The sequence below is a fragment of the Nematolebias whitei genome, chromosome 16 (genome assembly GCF_014905685.2).
Source record: "Nematolebias whitei isolate Nwh7 chromosome 16, NemWhi1, whole genome shotgun sequence".
Classification (NCBI taxonomy): Eukaryota; Metazoa; Chordata; class Actinopteri; order Cyprinodontiformes; family Rivulidae; genus Nematolebias; species Nematolebias whitei.
In genome coordinates, this window is record NC_056513.1 from 42,326,748 (window position 1) to 42,342,958 (window position 16,211).

Sequence of the window (16,211 nt, forward strand, 5' to 3'; positions counted from 1 at the left end):
GGATGGATGATGATAGATGGACAAACAGATGGATGGATGGTGGATGGATGGATGATGATGGATGATGATGGATGGTGGATGGACAAACATATAGATGGATGATGGATGATGATGGATTGTGGATGGATGATGGATGGTGGATAGACAACCAGATAGATGAATGATGGATGATGATGGATGGACAACCAGGTAGATGGATGATGGATGGATGATGGATGGTGGATAGACAACCAGATAGATGAATGATGGATGATGATGGATGGACAACCAGGTAGATGGATGATGGATGGTTCATCCATCAGACCCAGGTAGTAACAACACAACATGATTGAGGCTGAATTAAGTTCATGCATTAAACTGTTGTTACAAACAGAACTCCCACACTGGGTCCCAGTAAGAAATGCTGCTTTTCAAACCATCAGAAAGTGTTTGCTTCTCCTTTTAATGGTGACCATTAAAGTTCCATGTAGGAACTCACAGAATAAACGCATGTCCAGTGATGAGTGAAGCCACCATGGTGCCAGCAGCTGTAGCACATGGTGGCTCCTCACCTGACTGGTCCCAGCTCAGTTTGGTTGTCAGGTCTGACAGCCAACAGCCTCACCAGTAAAACTGCCTCCATGCATCTGCTGCGTTTGACGAACCATGGACCTTCATGAGGGAGAAGGCAGCAGTGTCTCACTGGACAAATACGTTTTGAAGGATTAGCAGCAAAGTTCTAATTCAAAACAAGTTAAACATCATTTTGTTTAAGAACACAATTAAAAGTTCAAAAAATAAAAACTTCAGTTCATTTCCATCGCATCAGTTCACAACTAAAGTTGCCTTAGGGCGCTACACAAATGGGAAAATGTCTAAATGGATGTCATCATCCGTTTTTGGCAACAACAAAAACCAAAAAAACATCCAGATTCTAATCCAGTTCCAGTCCGTTCTATCAGATTATGATGCATTTACATAATTATGAAATACCATTTAGCAAATAGTTACATGACCAAGAAAACCACCAGGTTGCCTCGGACCTCACCATCCTGAGCAACAACTTTCTTTCAACAGGAAGAAACCTCCAGCAGAACCAGAACCAGAACCAGGCTCAGGGTGGGCCATCAGCCTCAACTGGGAACAGACTGGTCCAGGTGCAGCCCTCAGTGACCCCGCCCATGCTCTGTTCACCCCCTGCTCCGATCACCTAATCAATCTCAATTTGTGATGTGCTGCTGATGCTGCTGCACTGACCACGTTTTGGCTTCTTATTTGTTGCTTCAGTTTAGATGTTGCTGTCATTGGTGAAAAACTATTTTCTTTATTTAAATCCTGTTTTAGGCCATCTTATGTAGCTTCTAGCATTCTTTTCATATTTAGTTTTTGTAGCATACATTGAGTTCTGCTTGTCATTCTTAACATTTGAATGACAATAAACTGAGTCAGCGTTTCTATGGTCCAGGTAGATAAAGAAAAGCACATGTTAATTTTCTCATTTCTTATGTGGGGGGGGGGGGGGGGATTTTATCATAAACAGAGTTTTCTCCAATACTTAATGGCAAAATTAAAAAAACAGATTCTGTGTGATCAATTACTGCTCAGAATATGAGCTGGGGATCATTCTCAGCTACTACCACACTAACATTTAGCTCGGATTGGCTGAGTTACAGCTATTTTGTGTTATCTAATCTCACTTAGCTGTAGCAGCCATCTTGAAAAGGACTGACTCTGAATCCAATGAGTACTTCTAGAGAGTTTGATTAAAATACATCTAAAGTTTCTTGAGATTTTTCGCTAACATGACAGACAACTGAACAGCAGTGGGCACAAACAATATCAGCCTTTAACCTTCAGCAGCGGGCAATACGTTGTCAGTACCAAACGAATTAACCGCAATGCAGTAAAAATGTCAGTGTAGAATAAAACGGTGGTTTCAGACAACACAATGAACCAGAGCAATAAATTAGGCTGAACTTGTTTGTATAACAGGAAAATAATGGGCCTTCCCCACTCGTGCTCACAGCACTGAGCAGTTGTTCTGTATTATTACTGACTGACAGACAGATGGCGACGCAGCCCATTCAGCACTGATTATGATTCTGCTGCTGAGTGCATGATGGGAAAATGGATGAAAAGAACCATTAATCCTCACAATGCGTGCACACGTCTGTGTGTGTGTGTAAGCCAAAAAGATGTTGAAGTGTTTGTTCATATCTGAGGTTTACGTGGAGTAATCAAACTAACAACCTGCCGTGCAAAGCTGAACACTGACATAAGGCTACACGGAGGTCACAGTTCAGCAACATCACCTATTAATCAGATGTGTTTTGCTGTGCATTTTAAATTTTACAAATTTTAGCAAGTCGTTTTTCCTCATACATTTCCCCCAATTCTATTTCAACAAGTACTACTGGACTAAGACCATCAGTATAATACCTTTAAAATGTTCAAACACCTGCGTAACAAACTTAAGCCTGCCTATTCATAGACTCTGAATTTCTGTGTACTACATCTTTATCGTTAAAATAAATGCCCAATCAACACCATTTAGTGTACAAGAGTGTACCTGGGAATATAACGTGAAGTATTGAGGAAACTTACCAGCGTGTATTTCCATAATTCCACCATCACCATTTTGACAGGGTCTCTGTAAGGCTCTACTACATGAAAGCTGGGGGCAAAGGTCATGTTCAAGCATCGGGGGGTCGGTCCATTAGTGGACATCTTCGGCCAAACCTCAATGATCAGTTTTGTAATTAAATTTGTAAGGGAGTTTGTCCTTTTCATCTTCACCAGTGTTCAGAATGAGAGATTGCGACAAAATGGACATTCGACATAATCTGCTGGCTTCCTTAGAAAGAAGAAACATTCGCTAATTGACATTTTATTCTTTAGAGAGTACACTAAAATAAACAGTCGGACAGAACTGCTAACTGATCGTCTTCTGTAGCTGAGTTGCATCCGTTTGCAAAAGAGGCTGTCAAAAAGACCTGACGCAAACTCAAATAAATAAATAATAAAGCTGACTTGGACCCTATTTGTGATATATTTCCATGTGTTGGTGTGAATCTGAAAGGGCCATATTCAAGGCTTCTGTAGGAGCTGTAGCCAGAAGGTGATTGATGCCTGCTGCAGCAGCAACCAGAGGACCTGCTGATAAACACCACCGAAAAGAAACGCTGTCAAACTGAAGGAGACTTTTAGGACTGTCATGGATCATTTTTAACCAGATATGTTAATGGCTCTGGACATAGTGAGGTTGGAATGGTTGACAGTGACACACCACTTGAAGTTTGTATGTAGAACTACCCATCCATCCAACCATCCATTGTCTTTTACCCGCTCCGTCCTTTTCAGGTCACAGGGGTCACAGGGGCCACAGGGGCCCATATCCAGCAGTCACTGTGCAAGAGGCAGGGGACACCCTGGACAGGTTGCAAGTGCATGTAGGAAAAGCAAAGTAAAGTGATGGTCCTATCTTTAAAAAGGCAGATCAGAGAGTGTGTTCCACCTATCAAGGAGTTGTCCTACCCCAGAAAAGTTTCATCCTGAGTTTTGGAAAAGATTGTCAAACCTTGGACTCATAAAGAGCAATGTAGCTTTCATCCATTGAGCAATGGATCAGAACTTCACCCTTGTACAATTCCATAACTGAGTGGTTATTAGAGTTTGACTGTCCAGCCCACATGTGAATTGGGAACCTGGAGAAAACTTATGTCTTATCCCTTGAGGCATTTTGTAGGACGTGCTGCAGTAATTTGGGACACCAAGGCAGCTTTTAAGGGCCATCCAGTTAAATTAAGAGATGTGTTCACGTTCATTGATTATGGTGCATGTCACACTGCACCAGGTCTGCCATTTTACGCCAATCATGTTTGAGATGGCAAATAAACAAGAATGCAAGATGTAGTAATGAAAAGAGGGTGTCTGGTTTGGAAGCCTCAGGAAATAACTTCTGTTCTTTGTAGATGATGTGATTCTGTTGGTTTATTCAAGTCTTGACCTTCAGCATGAGCGTGAGCGGTTTACATCGGAGTCTGAGACAGTTCCTTCAATATAAGGCCATGGTTTTCAACTCGACAGAGACGGAAGACACCGTCTGTGTTGGAGGTTTGCTTTAAGGAGAGGAGTTCAAATGTCTTGTTCATGAGTGATGTAGGACAGAGTGGAGCATGAATAGAGAGACTCATTCACAGCAATGAAGGCATTGCTCTGGTCTGTTGCAAAGAAACAATATGCGAAAAGCCAAAGCTCTCAATTTGCTGGCTCCTCGTTCCAACCCTCGCCTAAGTGAGACGAGTCTGCCTGTCCTGTTTTCTGCACCTCCCTGTTTTTCTCTTCCTCATGTTTCTACTCTTGCGCACACCTGTCCTGAGTCTTAATCACTCCTGGTGTTTCCCACTCTGTCTCATTAGCGTCTGTATTTAGTCTGTGTGTTTTCATGCCCCTGGTATCCAGGCATTACCTAACGTAATCCCTTCCATTGTGTTCATGGTCTGGTCTACTCTCCATTTTCTAATGTGAGTCCTTGTTGCCCCGTCAGCACATTTGTTTTGTTTTTCTAAAATAAATCATTATTATTTTTACATCAGGGTTTTCTACTCTTTGCTTGAATGTGGGTTTGACATTAAAGACCAGATCATGTCACTAAGATTATGAGTCATGAGTTCATGACTGAAAGAACAAGATAAAGAAGTGGCCTGAAATAAGCTTGTTTCAAGGATTCAATGGTCAAGGATTCAAGGTTCTTTGTCATTCACACCACATGTGGCACATGTGGTGGAACAAAATGGTGTACACAGGGTTCCAGTTACATCCAACAAAAGTATTAAAATGTAAAAGAAAAACAGTAATAAGATCTAAGATATGAACTTTATGAACGGGAGCAGGGTAAACTAGTGTGTGTGCTGGGTGAGCGGGGTCCTTCATGATGCAGGTGGCCCTCTTCCTTCATCTGGAGGTGTAGATGTCTGTGATGGCGGGGAGACTGACTCCGACAGACTTCTGTGCAGCCTTCACCACTCTCTGCAAAGCTTTTCTTTCTGCAGCTGTGCAGCCTCCATGCCACACGTTGATGCTGCAGCACAGGATGCTCTCCACTGCACACCTGTAGAAGGAGGTGAGGACTGAGCTTCCCAGACCAGCTCGTCTCAGCCGCCTGACGAAGTACAGTCTCTGATGTCTTGTTCTGTAGGGTTGCTGGGCTCAGTCAGTGTTAGAAATAGGGTGATGAACTTTATCATTTTATGGAGAGTTTGGAGTAGATCCACTGCTTCCCTCTTTTTTAAGACCCCAGGACCCGGGGTCATCTCTGAGAACTGACTGTTTTCTCTTCATGAACACTTCAGTAATGTCTGATTATTTTGCATGTGGACACTCTGAGGTCACACTCATTCAGTCAGTAAAAATATACAATGTTTACATTCTCTGAAGCTTTGGGGGATAATCAGTATTCATAAAATGAAGTTTGTTTATTTCATTATGAAATATGTATTTGAAATATGAATAATGTGGGATTATCATGTGCAATTGTTACAAAAAATATTGAGGTGTCCTAATGCATATACTCATCCTTAGTTTTCCAGAAGTTACCACTTTGGACAGGAAAAGTTCAAGCAACTGAGACGCCAGGTAGTCTTGGAGAGTATTAACATCCTGTAGAGTAATTTGGCACTGGGGCTGTTGTCAGCTGTACGTGTGTTTGAGTCTCAGTTCTTTTCTTGTTTGTCTGTTTATTCCACTTAATGGTCCTTCACGTTCAGTTTTTGTCTTTTTGTTTAAGTAAAAGATCATTTTTGCTAAGTGTTTTGTTTATAAAAGCCAAAGTAGAGAAATGCAGTTTAAATACAGATAAAGAACGCTGAAAAATAGGTTTTGTACCTTAAAGAGAATCACCCAGCTTTTGTGTGGCCTGACTCCTGCTTTATCAGAACTCTAGAATTGCTTCAACTTTGCAACCCTTTGCCTGCCAAGTGACCTTCTGGACATGCTGTTGATCAATTTTCTCTAGGTTGACTCAAGCGTTCAAGTCACCCCCTACAATGCTCAGCTGGTACATCACACCTGCACACCTCGTTTTCTGGGAAGGCACACATCACTCCAGCTGTATAAGGCACTCTTGACTCATGCACCTGGGTACCAACTAGGGCTGAGCGATATGGACCAAAATTAATATCTCGATATTTTTAAGATAAATCGCGATATACGATTTATATCTCAATATTATGTTCTTTCCAATAATATCAAATATATATTTCTGAGTCAAAGCTTTGTCCCACTTGTCACACAGGCACATGTATTAACTGTACAAAATAAATGTCTAAAAAAATAAACTATTTACATATATTAAAGTTTGTTTTTTAGAAATGTATTTACTTATATTAAATAATAATCCTCCCCAGCTGCGCCGCCTTCATGACCTTAAGCATCGTATGTGAAGCAGCAGTGAGAGGCTGCTTGTATTCAGCGAGGGAGGAGGAGGGGTCTCGTGAAGTTGGACGGGCAGAGAAAGGAGAACTACCGTACACAGATTTTCAAGTCTTACAGTGAGGGGTAGCGCTACATTAATAAAGAGGAGGCTTATCATATCGCTAAAGACATGGTCCTTAGCGGCTCACAAGACAGCTAACTTTAGCCGCCTTGTTCCACAGTTGAGACTGGGACCGTGTCTTTAGTGATAAAAGCTGCTGCTTTATTAATCTCATGCCACCTCACTGCTCCTCTCATAAGGCACAGAACAGTTAAGAGTTTCGTACCGAAGTTTGTTTCAGGGAAGGAAGTTGGGAAGACTTCACACAGCCGGAGCTACAGCACAAAGTTTAACACACTCTTTACACTTCACTTATAGCGCTGTTTTAAATGGTGAAAAAGGTTAATTGCGCTCGAATCTTTCGTCGGGACTTGTTTTCGGCATTGTCTACAGAAAACATTTTTCTGCTGCACATCTGACAAATTAATCCATCTCCAAATAACAGAGCCATTATTTTTACCCTGCTCACAAGCTGCTCTGTGAACGCTACATGCCTGTCACTGCACGATCTGTTCCGTAAGTGCGATCCATACCGTCAGCTTATTTGCACATGCGCTAAAAGAAATACGTCCGGGAGGAGTTCAAGTATCTTGGGGTTTTGTTCACGAGTGAGGGAAGAATGGAGCGTGAGATTGATAGACGGATTGGTGCAGCATCTCCAGTATTACGGATTCTGTACCAGTCCGTTGTGGTGAAGAGAGAGCTGAGCTGTAAGGCAAAGCTCTCTGTTTACTAGTCAGTTTACGTTCTTACCCTCACCTATGGTCATGAGCTCTGGTAAGGATGCCCCCTGGGCACCTCCCAAGAGAGGTGCTTCGGGCATGTCCAACTGGGAGAAGACCCAGGACACGCTGGAAAGACTATGTCTCTCAGTTGGCCTGGGAATGCCTTGGAATCCTCCCAGAAGAGCTGGAAGAGGTGGATGTTGAAAGAGATGTCTGGGCCTCCATGCTCAAGCTGCTGCCCCCGCGCCGACTTCGGAATAACTTTGGAAAAACTTTGGTCTCTCTTGTAAATGAGTCCTCAAGGCTCAATGGGATTTACCTGTCTAAATAAAGGTTGAATGAATAAGCAGAAAATAATGGATGGATGGATAAATACTCAAGTCAAGAAGTATTTGGATTTTTTTAACATCTTATCTTCCCATCAATCTGGTTTCAGGAAACAACACAGCACAATGACTGCTTCATTGAAGGTTTGTAAAGATGCTGTTGAAGCATTGAATGCTAAGGATTATTGTGCTGCACTTTATTTAGATCTAAAACTTTTGATACTGTAGACCATGACATCTTATGCCATAAACTCTCAGACATTGGTTTCTCAGATCACACTATCGGTTAGTTTTCTAAATATCTCAGATCTGAGGCAACATATTAAACATGGTACTTCTTCCAGTTATTTAACTGTCAACCATGGTGTACCACAAGGCTCAGTCTTAAGGTCCACCCTTTTTACAATCTACATAAGTAATGTAGGTCCGATCATCCCTGAGGCATCCTTACATTCCTATGCTGATGACACAGTTGTTTATTGTCAAGCTAAATCAGTTACTAAAGCTTTCCAGCTTTTACAGTCTGCATTCAACATCATTCAGTCAGACTTTTTCCCTCTCAAACTGGATCTAAATGCTGATAAAACCAAAGGGATACTTTTTTCAAACAGGAAGTTGGTACCAGCAGTCCTTCCTTCTATCTTATCTATGAATGGTGTTCCTACTGAGTTTGTGGATTCTTACAAATACTTGGGAATCTTGGTCAATGCACATCTCTCTTTTAAGCCTCATGTCAAAACTTGATAATGAAATTGAAATTAAAATTGGGTTCTATTTTGTATAAGCTTCGCCCTTTAAGGCTGTCGCTGATGGGTTTATCCCGTTATGCGAAGCATTACACTGAAAAATTTAGTCCACGCCCACCTGCTGTGTGGGCCCCACCCGGTCCGTATAAATTACGTTAAGAGCGGGTAATCGGCTCCCATTTTTCTTCAGCGAGCTAATAGCACTGTCAGAAGAACGAAGAAGGAAAGTTGTGTAGATGACCAACCTTTGTTAAGAATGCTTGGCCCGTCACGTCGACCTCCGGTCGTCCCGGTGAGCTCTCCTCTCCGAGGAGAAGCTGACGAGCAGTCTTGTTTCAAGGTAAGCGCCGAGAAGTATTTCTCAGTGACAGGTCGCTACACGCTGGACAACACCATCTTGTAATTTTCCTCTTATCGCTGACCCTCGGAGCGAATCGGATAGTTCCTCAGGGACAGGCAGCGTCAGCAGTGGCCCCCCGCGGCTCATTCCATCCTGGAGAGCGTAGTGTCGGTGGAAGGGGGCTGACCGAATGCTCACCTCATCCCACCTCGTTTCGCATCGGCGATCACATCGCTCCCGGCCAACGGCACCCTTTTGGGTTGCCCGCATAACCCAGGAGTGGCTGACATGAAGGGACCTTTTTTACGTCCCGCGTCTTTTCCCGCCAGTTTGGATGATCCGGTGGCGGTGGGAGGGTTCTTTTTCTAGGCTCCTTTTCAGGCTCACCGTCCTGACCCCATCTGGCCTCGTTTTTTCCCAACAGCACGTCCTACGGGACGAGGCCACAGCCGGCTTTCCTGGTAGATTGGAGGGCCGGTCTCCATAGCCCGCACCCATCACCAGAGCAGAGGGGTTTCACCGAGCGTTTTTTCCCCTCAGTGCCCCCTGGAGCCGAGCCTGACGGAGGCTTCATCGGAGCAAGATGTCCAGGTGGACCAGCGTCCCGTGCCTCTGGTTAGCGTAACCCAGATGGTGACACCGATCTTTGACTGAGCTCACCAGCATGCGTTCCAGACGGCCGCAGCGAACAACACGTTACGCTATTGGTGTACATGTTCAGAGGTGGGAGGGGACAACGCTCCGTCTGCAGGGCAGCTGACATCATCCCCAACCGGTGCGCCTCTTTGCTGTCTGCCGGCCCGCATCGCAGCCGGAGGACAGAGTTTTTCAGCGTTTCCCTGAGACCACCAACAGATGGTGCTCTAGGACAACAAATGGCAGAGCAAATGACGGTTTTGGCAGAGAATGTGTGTAGGTGACACGAGTTTGGAGTAAAACATCATTTAATGATGAAAGTGTCTATTTTTCAACCTGTCTATCAGCTCAGATGATCTGACAGTGGCTCTTTCTCACATCCTCCACACGAAATGAGCCGGTGGCAAGACGGTTCCATGGCCGTCTCGCTGAACTTCAGCCCGTCCGTCAGAGACCGGCCCTCTTCATCCCGGCAACAGAGTGTCCAACGTTTTTTCCCAGAGATCCCCAGCAGACGACGCCTTGGGCCAACAAATCCCAGAGCTCATGGGGGAAAAGATTCAGAATGATGGTCTGCGGAGGGTGTGTGTAAATATGACACAAATGTTGAATAAAACATCATTCAATGATCAAGTGTCTGCTTCTAGCCAGTCTGTAAGCTCGGATGGACTCATAGCAGCTGCGCACACACCCTCCACACACATAACGAGATGGTGTCTTTAATGAGGGTTTTTTAAACTCACCATTGCTCCAAGACATGACGAGACGCTCACACGTCACAATGGTAAGCGAAATAACTCGTTGTCAACCCGAGCTGCACGATCCTCACCCAAGCGGTGTCAAACGCGCACTCACACAACGCAAACAGCCTTCACCCAAACGGTGTTGCGTTGATGATGGTGCACACACAGCTCCCCGGAATTCACCGGCCCACATCGGCATAAATGTGGGACCGCAGGTCGGGTCGGTGGAGGACCTCGCTCTCAGTGAGAACGACACACGCCGCATCGAAGCAAACGGGTGCCGCCGTGGCGCGGGCAGCTTTCATCCACCGCGTCTCAGCACTCAGCCGCTCACGGCAGCATAAGCGTGAGACAGCTGAGCGAACCCAGTGACGAACCTCGCTTTCAGTGAGAGCGGCGCGCGTCCCACCAGAGAAAACGTGTGCTCCCGCGGGGCTCGCAGCCTTCATTCCAACAGCACGGCGTAGTTGAAGTCACACTCACCACTTAGCAGCGCTCGCCTGCTCATGGCGGCATAGATGCGAGATCTCAAAGTGAACCCAGTGCAGGACACCGCACGCGGCAGGAGCGACACGCGCTTCACCACAGTGACGTCAAACGCGCGGCCCCACGGCGTCATCAGCTGTCACACGCTTCGTCTCAACACACACCGGCCCACCTAGACATGAAGGTTGGTCCGCGGTTCGAATGCAGCACACGGGCGCGTTCAGAGCCTTTTTGAGGAAACCTCGCCTTGGGTCACGCGGAAAACATTCCCGCGACACATGATGGCGGTCGAGGCGGCGGACTAGATGACATCCGTACAAAACATGACGCATCATTTAAACGCACGTCCACTCCACTAACGTTACGCGGAGTGGCTAAAAACATGCTTGCCAGACAAATGGATGGCCAGGGTGTTATGCAAAGGTTACACGTTGCAGTTTGCAACCCGACCCCCTCCATTCGGAGGAATTTTAGAGACGGTCCTGTCATCACCAGACCAAATCTCATCCCTAAATGCAGAAGTCCAAGAACTTCTGATAAAAGAAGTAATCTCTAGAGTTCCCAACGGAGAGGAAAACAGGGTTTTACTCATGTTACTTCCTGGTTCCCAAACGGACCGGAGGAACAAGACCCATTTTGGATCTGTGAGTTTTCAACAAGGCGATCATGGACAGACCGTTTCACATGTTGACAACCAGACAGCTGTTGGACAACATCCAGAGAAACGACTGGTCTGTTTTCTGTTGACCTGAAAGATGCTTATTTTCACATACCGATCATCCCAAAACACAGAAAATGCCTGCCTTTCTCCTTTCAAGGGATGAAGTATCAGTACAACAGGCTGCCGTTCGGTTATTCCCTCGCGCCTCGTACGTTCTCAAAGTGTGTGGAGACAGCCATGCATCCGTTACACAGAGCAGGGATGAGAGTCTTCTTTTACCTGGACTGTTAAGATGGCCGCGCTCAGAGCAGTTGTAGCTTCACAGGCTCCCGGTACCATCCCAGTTTTTAAAAGTTTTGATATTGACTCTGTGCCTGACTCCGCACGATTTATGCGTGTGAACTATAGCCGAACCAAACTGATGAGAATAGGAGCGGATTTGCCACGAAATATAGCAGAAATCAGCAACAAACTCAAACTACGCTCGGCAGAATGCAGATCTTAAAGTCATCTACCAGGAAGCTGCAGCAGAGGTGTTCCAGCGGGCAGAAGAGGAAGCGCTGCTCCCGGCTTAAGAGGAGAGGATGCCGGGCGGGGGTTATGGTGAGGCTACGAGCTAACGCTAAAGCCGGTAAACTCCCCATGCCATCTCTCTTTCTGTCGAATGTCCGCTCGTTAGACAACAAGATGGATTTACTTCGTCTGAAAGTGGGCGCCTCAGAAGAGATGAAGAAGTGTGCGGTGCTTTGCCTCACGGAAACATGGATTACAAGCGAAACGCCGGATACAGTTTTCCAGCTGGATGACAGACTTTTTTTTCGAGTGGACCGCTGCAGTGAGCTAATGAGGAAATCACGGGGAGGCGGAGTATGCATTTACGTGAGTAAAAGTTGGTGCACGAACTGTACTGTTGTAAATAAATCCTGCTCGAAGGCTTTGGAGCAAATAACAGTGAAATGTCGGCCACATTATCTACCCCGCGAGTTCACGGTGACTATCATCACAGTTGTTTACATTCCTCCGGACGCTAATGCTAATGAATCACTGCAGGAGCTTCATGATATCATCAGCTCGCTGCAGAGCAAACACCCCGAGGCTCTTTACGTGGTAGCCGGAGACTTTAACCACGTGAATCTAAAGGAATGTCTCCCAAGCTTTAATCAACATGTGACAATTCCGACCCGTGGAGACAAAACGCTGGACCGTGTTTACTCAAACGTAAAAGATGCATACAAAGCCGAACCCCGCCCCCACCTAGGACTGTCAGACCACATCTCAATCTTCCTGGCTCCTGCTTACATGCCCCCGCTGAGACGCTCCAGACCAGTACAAAAGAAAGTTAAATGCTGGATCCAGGACAATGGCCCCATACTGAGAGATTGTTTTGATCGAACAGACTGGCAGGTTTTCAGAGAAGCTGCTGAAAATGGAGGATCACTTGATCTTGACCAATACACATCCTCAGTTCTGGGTTACATTAGTACATGTACTGAAACCGTCTCCACTATCAGAAATGTTAAAAGCTACCCAAACAGAAAACCTTGGCTGAATGCAGAGGTGCGTACCCTGCTGGAAGTCAGGAACACTGCCTTCAGGTCTGGAAACTCAGTGGAGCTGAGTAGGACAAGAAAAGAGCTGGTTGCTAGTATTAAGAGGGCCAAGGCCACATATGCACAGAGGATCGAGGGTCAATTCATCTCACAAGACCCTCGGAGCATGTGGAGGGGCATTAAGTGCATAACAGATTATAAAGGAAGGAGCGAACAATGCCCCAAAGACCCATCTCTGCCTGATGCCCTCAACAAGTTCTATGCACGCTTTGAAGACTCGAACAGACCACCCAGCACCAGACTCACCTCACCACCGGATGAAGAGCATCTCAGCGTGACCTCAGCCAAAGTAAGGAGTACCTTCAGGAGGATTAATCCACACAAAGCAACTGGCCCAAACAACATCCCCGGAAAAGTGTTGAAGGAATGTGCTGATCAGCTCTGCGAGATGCTGGCAGACATCTTTAACACCTCACTTACCCTGGAGACAGTTCCAACATGCCTGAAGACTGCCACCATCATCCCAGTCCCAAAAAGCTCTACAGTGACTGGCCTGAATGACTATCGGCAAGTGGCTCTCACCCCGATAGTCGCTAAATGCTTCGAAAAACTGGTCATGACTCACATCAGAACAACCATCAACATCAACGAGGACCCTCATCAGTATGCATACCATGAGAACCGATCAACAGAGGACGCCATCTCCTCTGTGGTCCACACTGCGCTCAACCACCTGGAGCAGAAAAACTCACGTCCGTATGCTCTTTGTGGACTTCACATCTGCCTTCAACACCATGATCCCCCAAACCCTGATGGACAAACTATCCACACTAGGACTAAGCCCCTCCATTTGCAACTGGGTCCTAGACTTCTTAACAAACAGACCACAGTTAGTGAGGATCCACAACTTCTCCTCCTCCACCATAACCCTCAGCACTGGCTCTGCTCAGGGATGTGTGTTGAGCCCCCTCCTGTTTACTCTGCTCACGTATGATTGTGCAGCTACCCATCCAGGCTGTCACATTGTAAAGTTTGCAGACAATACAGCGGTGGTGGGATGCATCACAAACAATGATGAGTCCAGCTACAGGCAAGAGGTGGAACACCTGGAGAGCTGGTGCAAAGAGAAAAACCTTCACATAAATGTGAAAAAGACAAAGGACATGATTGTGGACTTCAGAAGGAACAAAAATATCTACACCCCCCTGAACATAAGAGGATCTGCGGTGGAGGTGGTCTCCAGCTACAAGTACTTGGGTGTACACATGAATGACAACCTCAGCTGGAGCAACAACACCACCAGCCTGATCAAGAAAGCTCATCAGAGACTCTACTTCCTCAGACGGCTGAGGCGAGCTGGTCTGGGAAGCTCAGTCCTCACCTCCTTCTACAGGTGTGCAGTGGAGAGCATCCTGTGCTCGAGCATCAATGTGTGGCATGGAGGCTGCACAGCTGCAGAAAGAAAAGCTTTGCAGAGAGTGGTGAAGGCTGCACAGAAGATGTTGGAATCAGTCTCCCCACCATCACAGACATCTACACCTCCAGAAGCAGGAAGAGGGCCACCTGCATCATGAAGGACCTCACTCACCCAGCACACACACTTTTTGCCCCACTCCCCTCAGGAAGGAGGTTGAGGAGCATTAAGTGTAGAACCACTAGACTGCGGAACAGCTTCTACCCTGAGGCTGTTAGACTCATGAATCTCTAACTAGAATAATCACTGTGAAAAATCACATCATGTTGCTGCTGATCTTTTTCATGTTGCTGCTGATCTGTTTCATGTTGCTGCTGATCTGTTTCAATGTTGATGTGTTCATGCGTGCTCATCTGCTCACACAGACTCATGTTCATGTTTGTGCTGATGTTCAATGTTTTTATTGTAGTATGACAATATAGGGAAATATATGCATACTTTTCACGAGTTCCTCATCTTTCTGACTGTGTAAATGTCGTGCATTGAATTTTAACAGAAATGTAACGAGAGACGTTATTTATGTTTGACCCATCAAATGAATGCGGTCATTTATTTTCAGAATCAAAGTTTAACATCAAACATTTACATTAATTTGGCAAAATATGAAAATAATAACAGACAAGTTTCACAGAAAATGGGCTTCAATCACACGGCGGTGATTGAGGACTTTGCTTCAGATATTTCTAAAATATCTGTACTGATTTTAAGAGAAAGCAGAGTTTAAGATGGAAATGGAGATTTATGTTACAGAGAGATTTGTGAGGGAATTAATCTGTTTGACCAGAAAACGTGCACGCTCCATCAGATCTCAGCTTGCCTCCGGTACACTTTAGTCGAAGAAGAAACTGTTACCTGGTTGACGATAGCTCAATGTCGGTATAGAATCCTTCAGACTCTTTCAGCGTCTCCGTTGAGAGCAGCTGAAATCCTTCGAGAGTCGTGCGTGGTGTTCAAACAGAAATTATAATCCCAAAACGTCTCTGGATCATCCTGAACGCGTTTGCACCCAAGAACTCTGACTCCATCACTCTGTGCACTCTCTAGTTGAACTCATTTCTGAGTACAGCAACACAGCAACCAACAAACTCCAGCAACTCAGCGTCTCAGCTTCTTGCAACTCCTGCATGAACTGGGAAGTTGCCACATTTTAAATGGGTCGACTTCCGGGTCATTTGAGAGCTTTTTGATTGGTCGATGGACCAGGAATAGAGGTGTGGTGTATGATGTAAGATGTTATTAAAAGTCAAGGATTGTTTTAGTGACAAACAGAAAGATTATTGTAGGACTTCAGACTTCGTGGAGTCTCACTCTTATTATCTTCTGAAAAAGTTTAAACATGACATTTTTCTCGGTAAACATTTTAGTTGACCGAGAACCGACCTTTAACATACTTACATTGCAGACAGAAAAATCAAGAAATGCATATTAACCTGATTTCTTCTTTGAATGAGGAAAAAAAATCATTACTTACTGTTTATGTAAAATAAAAATGAGTAGTTCTTTCCAACCTGTAACATTGAGTGAACTAACATAATTTGATTATCAAACATTTGTAAAACAGTAATGATTATAGAGAATTGTCTTTTCTGCTTGATTAATTCAAGAAAGAAAGTCACCAGATGGCTCAAACTGTATTTCTGGATGATAATCAATGAAATAACAGTCTCTGTTCATCTGATCAAGATTTGAGGTCAGATCAGGTTCAGATCAGGTTCACTACAGTCCCCCCTTTGGAAATCATCACCTGTCCATGGGGATGAATTCCAACCGTGAACTTAGACCTTCAAATGTCCTTGAGCTTGATGTAATCCAGCAAGGAAGACCAAAGTCAAAAGTAATCCAGCAAGGAAACAAAGTCAAGGTAATTCCACAATGTTCTTGGTATTCCATTGTGTTGATTATAATTCCATATCGTCTCGATAATTCCATTGTAGCAATGCTTTAACCCCTTGGAAACAGAGTCTGTAATCCATTGGAAAAGTCATATAATCCACAACGGTAAATCCACAACGA